This window comes from Lemur catta, chromosome 8, assembly GCF_020740605.2.
Source record: "Lemur catta isolate mLemCat1 chromosome 8, mLemCat1.pri, whole genome shotgun sequence".
Taxonomy (NCBI): Eukaryota; Metazoa; Chordata; class Mammalia; order Primates; family Lemuridae; genus Lemur; species Lemur catta.
In genome coordinates, this window is record NC_059135.1 from 80,814,696 (window position 1) to 80,829,096 (window position 14,401).

The window sequence follows — 14,401 nt, forward strand, 5'->3', positions numbered from 1 at the left end:
ATGCAACAATAAGTATTTGTGTATCTAAACGTAGAAAAGGTACAGTAAAAATGTAGTGTGAAAGATAAAAAACAATATTCCTATATAGAACACTTACCATGAACAGAGCTTACAGAACTATAGATAGCTCTGGGTGAGTCAGTGAGTAAGTGGTGTGTGAATATGAAGGCCTAGGACATTACTGCATATGATTGTAAACTAACACTGTACACTTAATTTATACTAAATTTATTTTGAAAAGTTATTTCTTCAATAATAAATTAACCTTAGCATATTGTAACTTTTTGCTTTATAAGCTTCTTAATTCTTTTTGACTTTTGACTCTTTTAATAACACTTAGCTTAAAACATAAACATATTGTACAGCTGTAAAATATACTTTCTTTTTTATATCCTTATTCTATAAAGTTTTTCTATTTTTTTTCACTTTTTAAACTTTTTTGTTAGAAACTAAAACACAAAACACACATTAGTGTAGGCCTACACAGGGTCAGTATCATCAATATGACTGTCTTCCACCTCCACATCTCATCCTACTAGAAAGTCTTCAGGGGCAATAACACCCATGGAGCTATCATCTCCTACGATAATAGTGTCTTCTTCCGGAATACCTCCTGAGGGACCTGCCTGAGGCTGATTTTAAGGAGAGTTCTTAAACTGTTAAGAACAGTTAACTTAAAACAAAAAAATAAGTAGAAGGAGTGCACTCTAAAATAACAATAGAAACTATAATATAGTAAATACATAAACTAGTAATATGGTCATTTGTTATCACTATCAAATATTATGTACTGTACATAATTGTATGTGCTATACTTTTATATGGCTGGCAGTGCAGTAGCTTTGATCACACCAACATCACAAGCACATGGATAATGCTTTGCACTATGATGTTGACATCACTAGGAATTTTTCAGCTCCATTATAATGGAACCCTGCTGCCATATTTGCAGTCCATTGTTGACCAAAATGTTGTTATGCGGTGCACGATTGTAGTTATCTATTGCTGTATAAAACCTCCCAGAATTTAGGGGCTTAGAACAACATTAATTATCTCACAGTTTCTGTGGGTCAGGAGTCTAGGCAGGCTTACCTGGGTCCTTTGGCTCATGGTCTTTCCCAAGTCTGCAATCAAGGAAGATTTGCTGTTAATCAAGAGAGAAGACTACAAGAAGAATAATTGGGTGGGTGAAATCAGGGAACAAGTTTTGACATTTTAACTTTGACATGCTTATTGAATACCCAGGTGGACATATCAAGTAGCCACTTGGATACTGATGTTTAGAGAAGAAGCCTGAGCTAAAGATATAAAAGTATGAGGCTAGATGAAATCACCTGTTAATGAGCGTAGACTGAGAAGACCTGAGGGCTGCTTACTGATTACTCCAGGTGAAAAAGTCAGGTGGATGAGGAGGACCTGAATGGAAGTCGCACAGAACAAAGAGGCAGGAAGGCAAACAGCAGAGAGGGGACTGCAGCCTGGTGTAGGGACTTATCTACTGTCCCAAATGCTACTAAAAAGACAAGAAAGGTGAAGATGCTATGCTTCCTAATTATGCATGTTAAGAATATATATTCCATCAATTCAAAATTTAATTGAAACAATACTTTAAAAAGTAACAAAAAACTACAAGAGCATAAAACCATTAAAAACAGTAAACAAGTACTTCACAATATCCCTACCCCTTCACCTTCAAAAATACCAACCAGGCTCAGGAAATTCTACAAAATCTTCAAGAACGGATAACCCTGTTCTATATTAGAAGGCTTCTCAGATCATTTTATAATGCTAATATAATTCTGATTCTAAGCCAGACAACAAAAGTTTAAGCAACCAAAATTATAGGCCAGTTTCAAGTATACATGTAGAAGCAATACTAAATAAAATAGGAAAAAATTCAATTTAGGAATGTAATAAAAATCCAAGAAGTGTTTACCTCAGACTGCAAGGATGACTTAATTTTGAAAATTTATTAAAGCTATTCATCACATTATCAAATTAATGGAGAAAAACAAATACATGAAAGGAAAAAAGCTTTTCATAAAATTCAACACCAACCTATGACATAAACTGTTAACAAATGTAGTACTAAAACAGAATTTCTTTGAATTGAAAATGGATATCTAATAAAACTGGCAAAATGCATTGTCCTTGATGCTGAAATATTGGTCAATTTTTTTAAGTCAATGGCATGAAAGCATCTCTATTTCTTTATTCTTAGTCATCATTTTATTGGACAGTTGAGCCACTCAGGTAAAATAAGAAAATTAAAGAAAACATACAAGAATTAAAAATGAAGAGGTAAAATTATCACTATTCACAAGTAATTAAATTTAATACAAAATTCAAAGAGATTTTGGAAACCAGTAGAATACTTACTTCTGAGAATTAGAAGTGGATCTTAAAATTAATAGAAGAGTAAAAGATAAAAATATTTAAAACAATGAAGAAAAATATGCAAGAATTTTTCTTACAGTATAACAATATTTAATTTAAGTAAACGTGATTGGAAACACTATGATGCTATCATAGAGCTATGAAATCCAGATACAAGCCTACATATACTAGGGAATCAGGTACTTAGGATGAAGGCATATCAAATAAGAGGACAATGTAGACCACTTAAAAATAGTGTTGTACTCATATAAGAAAAAAAAAGTAGATTTCTACCTCACTCTATAAATAATACAATAATTAAAATTTATACTCTTACCAAAATATAGCAAACTATCATGACTCTAGCATAGAAAAAGATTTTGTAAATAATGGTTAATAAATACCATAAAACTACAAATATGGCTAGATTAGACTTTTAAATTACTGAAAAATATCATAAACAGCAGAAATACAAGCTACAGATTTGCGAAGATATTTACACACATAAGTAACAAAAGATTTTTAACAAGGTTATACAAAGAATTCGTAAAACTCTTTAATAAGGACAAATCAGCATAATTGCAAGATAGGAAAAAATTTGAACAATTTAAATAAGAAAAATATAAACATCCAATATGAATATTCAATTAAGATGTGCAACCTCACTGTTAATGAAATGTAAATAAATTATTAATAAAACAATGACATAATTTCTCACCTTACAGAATGGGGAAAAAAAGTTTTAGAAATCAATAATGTCAGTTGTTGGCAAAGATGCAAGGAAATAGCATATTTACATGTTGCTCGTGAGCAACATTAGATGGTAAATTGTAACTACTGCTTGTAATAGTAGTACTTGTAACTATTTGTAGTAGTTACAACTTGAAGTAGTAGTACTTGTAACTTTGTAGTAATTACCAAGTTATAACTACTACAAAAAAGCAATTTGGCAAAAATAATAATGTTGAAGATACTTGTATCTCATATTCTAATATTTATTCCTTTGCTTCTTCTTGTGGTACTCTAAACCAACTATTCCAGAAGTGCACCTAGAAACAGGAGTAAGTCATTGGAGGAAAAAATTAATAAATTTCACTTACTGTGGAGATAGATAATTTAACTCTAGTGTATTACTACAATAAACTTCTATATGGTAGTTAAAATAAATGAGGTATCTCAACCATGGCTAAACCTCAAAAGCTAAAGGTATAGTGTGAAAAACAAATTGCAAATACAGTTCATGCTTCAACAACATGGGTTTGAATTGTGAAGGTTCACTTATATTCAGATTTTTTTCTTCATCTGACACCCCCGAGACAGCAAGAACAACCCCTCTTCCTCCTCCTTGTTAGCTTATTCAAGGTGAAAATGATGTGTATGAAGACCTTTATGATGATTCATTTCCACTTAATGAATAGTAAATATATTTTCTCTCCCTTATGATTTTCTAAACAACATTTTCTTTTCTCCACCTTATTTTATTGTAAGAATACAATATGTAGTACATAGAACACACAAAATACGTGTTAATCAACTGTCATGTTAAGGCTTCCAATCAACAGTAGCTATTAGTTGTTAAGTTTTGGTGAAGTCTAAAGTTGTATGTGGATTTTCAACTGCACAGAGGAGGTCAGCACCACCAATCCCCATGTTGTTCATGGGTCAACTGCATGTACATTTGATAGTATTATACAGATTTTGTAAGTTATCAAAGGACAAAACAATTGCTTTTCTAGTAAAGTACAACAGTCCAAATCCAGTAGAATATACATTCTAATGGGTGTGAAGTAATATCTCATTGTGGTTTTGATTCACATTTTCCTAATAATTAGTGAGCATCCTTTTATATGCTTTTTATATGCTTTAAGTAAAAGAAAATGGAGAGTGAGGAGAAAGATAATGAGACTTCTGTGCCCAGTCTGATATCATGGATTAGGTAAGACCCCCATCAAGAAGGACCCATTCTTCCCATTTCTGCCAAGATCATGGCCCATTAGGACCAATGGGAAGTAGCAGGTTGTTGCTTAGGCTTTGGGAGACAGTGGGCTCAGTAAAACAATCATTACCTAGAGAAGAATGAGCTGAACACACTTGAGAGGTGATGCTCTACTCACTGGGGATGGAGTTATCTAGTACAGACTGGCAGAAGAGCCCCTAATGCTGGATGAGAATGAGTTTGTCTGTTAGCACATGTGAAAATCTTCTGGGGACAAGCAGAAGCAATAGCAGAGATGTGCAAGAGATGAGAATGAACAGGTACAGCTGGAGGCATAGAGAGCATTTTAGATTTCTCATTTATGTTTTATCATAGGGATGACTCTGTATGCACACTTGGCAACAGATAAACTAATACTAAAAATACAAGGCTCACAGGCAGATCATCCTGGCTGTTGCCTCAACATACAATTACCCCAATGTTTGACCTTATAAAAATCATTTGATCATTTTGTGCCTTAGTTTCTTTTCATGTAACATTTGGGGAATAGGATGTATCATTTTTTAACAGTGCTATTATAAAGCTACATAAAGATAATAAATGGGAAAATTTTCAGAGCATTAGAATGAATATGAGGTCTGATTACATCCAAATTGACAACTAAAAGGAGACATGACAAACTCTAGCATGCACTCTAACAATGTTCTTTTTTTTTTTTTCTGAGACAGAGTCTCACTCTTTTGCCCTGGCTAGAGTGAGTGCCGTGGCGTTAGCCTAGCTCATAGCAACCTCAAACTCCTGGCCTCAAGCAATCCTTCTGCCTCAGCCTCCCAGGCAGCTGGGACTACAGGCATGTGCCACCAAGCCCGGCTAATTTTTTCTATATATTTTTAGTTGTCCTGATAATTTCTTTCTATTTTTTAGTAGAGATGGGGTCTCGCTCTTGCTCAGGCTGGTCTTGAACACCTGACCTCGAGCGATCCACCTCGGCCTCCCAGAGTGCTAGGATTACAGGTGTCAGCCACCGCGCCCAGCCTCCAACAATGTTTTATTAGAGGAGGTTTGGAAAACAATATGTCATTCTGGGAGTCTACTGCCAATCAGAAGTAGACAAAGAATGACTTCCTGCTTTCTAAAGAGTATAGTTAGTGTGATTTTGTCAGGAAGTAAAATCTAGGATTTATAGGCTGTGTATATTTCTTATTGCAAAATCCTTTCTCAACCACATGTGACATGAAGAGTGGGTAGACCAAGCAACGCATTGCTTGGACATTCTAGAAAGATTCCAGGAAGTCCCACTATTATTTACTTCAAAGATTTTAGATCCTCAAATAGTTAATGAGTTAGATTTTTGGTACTCTGCCCATCATACAACCACAACATCTCCAATACATACACAAATGAAAATCAGGCAATCAGCAATATGTGAAAACAAAACTGACATACCCAGAGGAAGCAAAAAGATGCAAGTCTGTTATCCGGTTTTCCAAAACTGACAAGTCTTTGACAATTGATGACAGTGAAGAAAGACTTCTGCCTTGTGCAGAACAAGATGACTCAATGTCACAATTCTTTCAGAATCAAAAAAATGTCAACATATTCCACATTAGTAGAAATTCTAAATATTCAGCAGGGCAAATTGTGCCAGTACCATTCTATTTGATTCATGTTTTTCAAAAGCCCAGTTTCTTGGCCTCAATTGATGGATGATGCATTCTTCTATGTAAAAGGATTGTTGATCTGTGGTCCTTATCAGAAGAAATGCAATGGGTAGAAATATAAATTTGATTATTTTACATTGGTTTACTGCTCTGTTGTTCATTTGAAAAAAATTAAATACACTGCTTGCATTATGTATTATTGTGGCTACCAACAATGAGTTACAATTTATTAGAAATATAGCATGCAATAGGGACTGCTTTTCATTATCTGTAAGAGTGTGTGTGTGGCAAAAGATTGTGTGTGCAGGAGTAGTGCTGAGGGGAATAGGTGGGTGAGGACATTGTCAAGAAATTCAGCAATTTGGTTCAACAAATAGTGTGTGTGCCTGAAGTGCTGGGTAATACTCTTGGTGCTGGGAATATCAGTTAACAAAGACCGAAGAATCCTGCCTTTGTGGGTCTTACATTGTAGCTGAGGAATAATAAACAACGACAAAAAAGAAATAAGCAAAGAAAATTAAAATATAGAGTAGGAGGACCAAAAATATGTGTGGCGATCAAGTGGCTACTTTAAATCAAGTATTCAAGGTAGCTTCCTGGGGATGGTGACATTGGTGCAAATACCTAAAAGTCATGAAGAAATTAGCTGTGTGGTACATGTGGGTAAAAATCCTTCTCAGCAGAGGGAATAGCAGTGTAAGGGCCCTGAGATGGGAATGTGTCTGGCATGTCTTAGAGACAGCAATGGCCAGTGTGGCAGGAGCAGTGTGAGAGAGGAGGAGCATAAAATGAGAGTAGGCAGGAGTGGGAAGTGGGCAGGGAGGAGGTGTGGAGAATGTGGAAGATCTGGGAGACCTTTGGAAAGTCTGGGGAAGGTTTGAGAGGGTTTAGGAGGTTTTTGTAAACTTGGGAGGCTATGAGAGACTGAGCAGAGATCACATGATCGAAATTGCATGTTAAAAGAATCACTCTGGCAGCCCTGTTAAGGATAGACTACTGGGATGGGGAGAAGCAGGCAGAGCAGGTAGGAGGCTTTTGGTAAAGACGTGATAATACTTCCCACCAGCAGGGTGGAAAGATAGGGATAATGCACCTTAGGGAGTTTACTAGGTGAGCCTCGGGGAAATGATACTTGGATCTGACTGCAATAGAATCTCAAATTCCAGATAAAATAAATGGTGATATATTTTGGAGCAGAAGACCTGGGGAAATAATTTTACTTTTGTCCCTCTTTCATACTGTTTTCTCTTCTCAAATCAGGATCTATGCTTTGTTTTTTTGCAGCTTGAAAAATCATTGCTAATTTGAAGGAAAGATGCAGAATCATCCATAAACTTTTAATAGATGCCCTTGCATTCGCAGAGCACTGCCCCTGTTCCCCTGAAGCTAACAGCGGAATGCATAATGCATAATGCACTCCATGCCTTACATAAATACACATAAAACTTCAGCCGTTAAGAGGATGGGGCTATTAAAGAAAACAATGTGGGTGTAAAACAGTTTTGCAGAGATTAAAAATTTTTAAGCCAGGAGCTTTTTCTAAAAGAACAGATTGGGTTTCTGATTAGAGATTGGAGGAAATGATAATTGAAATACTCATTTCAATACCAATAGCCTAACATGTGTGTTTCAGTCCAACTCATATTTGGCTTGTCTAGAAAAGAAAACAAAGCATGATCACATATTTTCTTTAAGTGTATAGCTATTTTTCTCCACTTTGTAGCCACATTCTTTTGAAATCGATAGATTTTGTTGTTTTTAACCAATTTACAGTTTAAATCTTCTATTTTAGTTTTCATAATTTTGCCTTAAAGTTTATATAGATGTGACTTAAATGATGAAAGAATAATAAAAAGACAAGGAAACGTTGTGTGCAATAATGTGGTAATTTCTTCATCTATCAGAGCACCTACTCCTTTAATCTCACTGATTATCTTATAGCTATTATTGAAAATGGCAGGCAGGCATTGACTTTTGACTAATCAGTATGCTTCATCTGAGATTAAAAATCTCTAGGTTGCATATTCACATTTCAGAATAGTCTGTTCTAAGTAGAGGACTTTTTGAACACTCTTTACTAAATGTACTAAATTTCAGATGTACTAAATCTGAAATCCTATCCTGCGGTACATATTTTTTTTACATACCGGTTTTTTAATTTTTTTATTTTCGCTGTGATTAAGCTGAAATAACAGCACATTGAATCTTTGAAGTTCAGAGTTTAGCTTTGTTCCCATACTTTTGTACTTATTGAAAATTGCAGTGTATGTCTTTCCCAAGCCTGGGAGATCTGGGCACTACACCTGGACACAAGAGTGATTTAGACAAAATTGCTGGAGGAAGAAAGAGAAAGATTCTCTCACATTTATCCTGTAACTTTAAATTTTGGAGAGATTGACTAATGTTGCAATATACATTTACAAGTAATCTATGGGAACCCACAGATAACACTGTACTGCTACCTTGTTAGTGCAGGGACTTCCCAACTACCCCTTCCCAACTTCCCCTTCCCATTCTGTATTGCATTGCTGTCATCCATTTCACTTATCCTTTGGTACAATCATCTGATACACTGTTGCTATTATTATTTTAAACAAACTACTATCTATTAGATCAATGAAGAATAAGAAAAATTAAAATGTTATTTTATCTTTATTTATTCTTTCTCTAAGTTTCTTCTACTTAGACATAGATCTCAGTTCTTGAACTATAAAATTTTCCTTCTGTCCGAAGAACTTTTTAATATTTCTTGCAAGTCAGGTCTACTGGTGACAAATTTCCTCAACTTTTATTGTCTGACAAAGTGTTTCTCTTTCACTTTTTTTTACACAATTTTATTTATTTATTTATTTTTGAGACAGGGTCTCACTATGTTGCCCAGGCTGGCCTTGAACTCCTGGGCCCGAGTGATCCTCCCACCTCAGTCTTCCCATTAGCTTGGACTAAGGCATGCACCACCATGCCCAGCCCTCCTTCACTTTTGGAGGATAATTTTACTGGATACTGAATTCTAAGTTGTTTTTCTTTGTTTTTTTATTTTATTCTTTCAGCACTTTAGCAGTGCACTCTATTCTCTTTTTGCTTGCATGATTTCTGAAGAAAAATCAACTTTAATTTTTGTTATATTAAATTAAATACCTTATAGATAAGGTATTTTCTACCATCCACCCACAACCTGGCTTCTTTTTAAGATTTTTCTCTTTGTCTTTGATTTTCTGCAGTTTAAATATAATATGCCTAGGGTAAATTTGTTAGTATTTATCCTGTTTGATATTCTCTGAACTTCCTAGATATGTGGTTTTATGCCTATTAATTTTGAAAATTATGTTTACTAATTTTGGAAAATTCTCAGCCATTATTATATCAAATATTTCTTCTTTTCTCTCTTTCTCCCCCTTCTGGTATATCCATTGCACATATGTTATACTTTTTGTAATTAACCCATATTTTTTGGATATTCTGTTACAGTATTGTTTTTTTAATTTATTTTTTTGTTTTTGTTTTTCATTTGGGGAAGTTTCTATTAACTCTCTATTAACGTCACTGATTCTTTCATTGATTATATCTAAACTACCCATACGCCCATCGAAGCATTCTTTGTTACATTATTTTTGATGTGTAGGATTTCCTTTTGATTCTTCCTGTAGTTTCCATATCTCTGTTTACATTACCCATCTGTTGTTGCATGTTGCCCATTTTTTCCATTACAGCCCCTAGCATTTAGTCATATTTTTAAAAAAAATTCCCAGTCTGATAATTTCAAATTCTCTGTCATATCTGATGCTTGCTTTGTCTCTTCAAACTGTGTTTTTTTCCCTTTTAGCATGACTTCTAACTTTTTGTTGAAAGATACACATGATGTATGGGGTAAAAGAACTGTGGTAAATGGGCCTTTAGTGTGAGGTTTTATGTTTATCTGGCTAAGAATTAGGTCGCATTTACTGTTTGCTGTAAGTATGGTATCACAGGCTAAAATTTCCTCTAGTGTCCTTGTTTTGGTCTCCCTTTTTGACTTCTTTGGGTTTCCCTAGAGATTCTTTCTTAAATAGAGTCTGAGGTTTTCAGTTGTTTCCACTGTAATCAGTTATTATACAGGACTCCTATTGATGGAGTGGTAAGGTGCAGGTGAGGGACACTATTATATAATCCTACAATTAGATTTCCATCTTTTAGTCAGTGCTGTCCCTAGGCTGACCTTCACATGTGCTTCTCAGTTTTCCTCTTCCCATAGGTGAGATAGAAAGGTCATAGGGACCTGGAGTTGAGTATTTCCCTCCTTCAGGTTGGTTAAGCTTTGGTAAAACCTAGGCGTGTTAGATTTTGATAAGTCAGTTTTTCTTAAGAGAAGGTCTTGTTAAAGAGAGCAGAGAACTCTGGAAATATTTCAAAATGGTTATTTTCCCCCTCTCCCTGCACAAAACAAAGTAAGATTTTTTTTTTTTTCCAATCTTCACAATGAGAATTTTATGAGGCTCTTTTTTTTTTATTTCAGTTTGTTATGGGGGTACAAAAGTTCAGGTTATATATATTGTCCATGCCCCCTCATCCCCCTGAGTCTGAGCTTCAAGCGTGTCCATTCCCTAGACAGTGCACATCATACTCATCATGTAGGTATGCACCCATCCCCTCCCCCCACCCTCATGCCCCCCAGTCAGAACTTCAAGCATGTCCATTCCCCAGACAGTGCGCATCACACTCATCAAGTAGGTATACACCCATCCCTTCCCCCCAGCCTCCACCTCTGTCCGATATCCAGTTGGTATTATTCTCAAATGTGCACTTGGGTGATGATCAGGGAGACCAGTTTGCTGGTGAGTACACGTGATGCTTATTTTTCCATTCTTGGGATACTTCACTTAATAGAATGGGTTCCAACTCTCTCCAGGAGAACCAAAGAGATGCCATGTTACCGTTATTTCTTATAGCTGAGTAATACTCCATGGTATACATATATCACATTTTGCTAATCCATTCATGAATTGATGGGCATTTGGGTTGTTTCCACATCTTTGCAATTGTGAATTGTGCTGCTATAAACATTATGGGGCTCTTTGAAGTAAAACTCTTGGGCTCCCCAAGACTGACTGCCCAATTTTTAGTTCTCCAGCTAGTCTACACTGAGACTCCAGTCAGTGGAATTACAGAGTAAGTGTTCTTGCTGATACTGGCTTTAGCCTCAGGAACCCTTGTGTGGGCTTCTGCTCTCCGTAAGCCGTGATCCTCTGTATCTGCCTGTCTGTCTCTCCAATTTGAGGGGTATCAGTTTGCTCTATGGCCACAATTCGTTAACAGATCTAAGAAGATTTTTTTGATTTTCAATTTGTTCAGCTTTTTTCTTTTGTAAGGACAGCAGTAAAAACTTCCAAGTTCTTTACATGTCAAACTGGAAACTAGAAGTTCTCACACTGTAACTTTGGAATATCACTGTCAAAACAATGGCTTGTGTTATTATTTTTAGGTAGTGTGACCTGATGGAAAATGCCATACCTTAAAATAAGTCCTAGTTCTGGCACCTCCTAGCTGTTACTCATCTAAACGTTTATATCACCTACCACAAAGAGTTGTATAAAGATGCTACTGTAAAGATGTTTATACAATCCATATAGAAAACAGTATGGAAGGTCTTCAAAAAATAAAAATAGTTCTAGAAACAGAACTACCATATGATCCAATAATTCCACTTCTGGGTATATACCTAGAAGAAATGAAATCAAAATCTCAAAGAGATATCTTCACTCCCTTGTTCATTACAGCATTATTTACAGTAGCCAAAACACGGAGACCACTTAAGTATACATCAACAGATAAATGGACAAAGAAAATACGGTAAACATATACAATGGAATATTACTCAGCCTTAAGAAAGAAGGAAATGCTGCCGTTTGCTATGACATGGATGAACTAGGAAGACACTATGCTAAGTGTAATGAACCAGGCACAGAAGACCAAATACTACTTGACCCCACTTATAGAACCTAAAGAATCTAAAATAGTTAAATTTAAAGAAGGAAAAAGGAAAATGGTGGTTACCAGGGCTGGGGGAAGACGAAATCATTGATCAAAGGAGACATAGTTTCAGTTGTGCAAGATGGATAAGTCCTAGAGATCTAATGTACAGCATAGTGCATATAGGTAACAATCCTTATTATACATTTAGAAATTTGTTAAGAGGTTAGCTTTTATGTTAAATGTTATTATCCGAAAAAGAGAGAGAGAGCGAGAAAAAAAAAAAACATCTAGAGGTGATAGTTTAGGGCATTGCATATGGTGATAGTTTTACAGATGTATATTTATCTTCCAACTCATCAAGACATACACATTAAATATATTCATGTTTGTGTATGTCAATCATAACTCAATAAAAATTAAATAAATTAAAAGGAACAGAAGAAAAATAAAACACTAAATAAAGTGTACCTATATTATTTGCATTCAATAGGTATTCAAATAAATGTTAGTATATTCCCTTCCTCTTTGATTTTTCATGAAGAATGAATTGGAGGTTATTCACAGTAGGGAGGCAGCCGCATAAACAAATTCTGGTTCTTTCTTTTTTTTATGCTCTTCACTCAAGCTCTGATTTGCTTCTCTTCTCAGCCACTACTCCTTGTGTTCTAACACAGAACAGTCTACTCCACAGCATGTCACAGAGCTGAAATCTTTCAAATATTCTTCTTCCTGGGATCTTTATATTTATTACCCAAGTTTTATTTTTGAGCTCATCATGTGAAAGTGGAAGTGCTTATATCCTGGTACTCCCCACTCCCAAATTCTCCGTGGGTTGTTGGGCTCTTCCTTATTTAGCATATGAACTGAGTGAACTCTATCACCAGGGAGAGTTAGGTTGGAGTTGTTCTGGGGAATACTTGCAAAAAATTCATTGAGTGTTAATGACTGTGCTGTGACAGACTTCACTAGTGGTTAGAAGGGACTCAGAATTTCAAGATGAGTTTAACTGCTAAAGAACTCCATATTATTAGGTGTTGAGGGATAATTGCAATCATTATCACAACATGGAACGATTTTTAAGTAATGTAAAAACTGCCTCCGAAAGCCATAAGCTTTGTGAATCCCAGTATACATTTCAGGGTAAAATGAACATACGCAGTTGAAATAATCTATTAGCTGAAGAGCTTTAAACCCTAAGTATAAAATTAAAACAATACAAAATGAAACTGGAAACAAAATAACTCTCCTATGTAGATGGAGACAGCTTTATCTAGACTCATCTGTGACTACAAAGTCATAATGATAATTTTAATAGAAAGAGGGAAATACTGTGGTTTTGTAGCTTTTCTCAAATGGGAGGTTACAATTGCTGTGGGTTTAGGGGAAATTCTCCAAATATTATAGTGAGTTAAGGAAATAAGAGTAACGTAGCTCAATAGAATAATCCCTTTCCAGCTCTTACCACTTTTCTAACCTCTCTGTTATCAGCTTTTCTTTTATTATCATGGCATTATTTTGTTGCTTCTTATTCAATTGTCTTCACTGATGTTCAAAAGAATAGAAATTCCTAACAATCTTTAACTCTTTTTCTTCAGATAGGGGCAGGGTTAGTCTTTGGTATGGCTGTTTGATGAAATTGGAACAATATCCAGAGGATGGAGCTCCAGTAGTGCTGGTCTATATAAAAAAAGACATCTGATTTCACATAGATATGTTTCCTTGGGCTGATGTAAATGGATTTCAGACTTAGTTCTTTGTTATCTATTTTCTTTAGAACTGGTGTTCCAACTTCCTAATATCTTGGAATATTTTGTTTGTTTGTTTATTTCCACATGGGAGCATTCAGATTTTTGACACAACAGGATATAATTATCTCAAATAGGCAACTCAAAAAGGAAGCTAATATCTTAAATATGCATTCATAAAACTATTTTCTTGTAATAAAATTAGAAGAGTCTAAAATATTTTTAGAATATATGCAACACGGAAATCTTCATTTATAAAATAATACCATAGAGTTTCTAATAAAAAAAAACTTCCCCTTTAGTTGGTTAAAAATATTTTTCAAACTTACTTGTTAAGCAGTAGCATATGCCCAAAGAAAAGTCTGTCATCTAGTGTTCTAAGTACTAATTAAGTAAAGTTTATCAGAAATTCATTATCTACCTATGTGATATCTTATCTCCCAACTAATTAATGTAGCAAAGTATCTTATTTTGTTGAAAGACAATCCCTGAATAATACATATAAATATAAGGAAATCTCCATTATCAATGATAATTAGGAAGTGAGTAGTATGAAATATCTCAGCTTATGAATAGCAACATCATTTACATATAGTCTTAAAAAAGGGTTTTAAATTTGTACTTGACATGTTTGTGTATCTAAAATATTGACTGGTTACTTTAAATTAAACCATTGCAATGAATAGGCAAAGATAACTAGACAAGTTTTCAGCAGGACTATTTCCTGTTCCTAA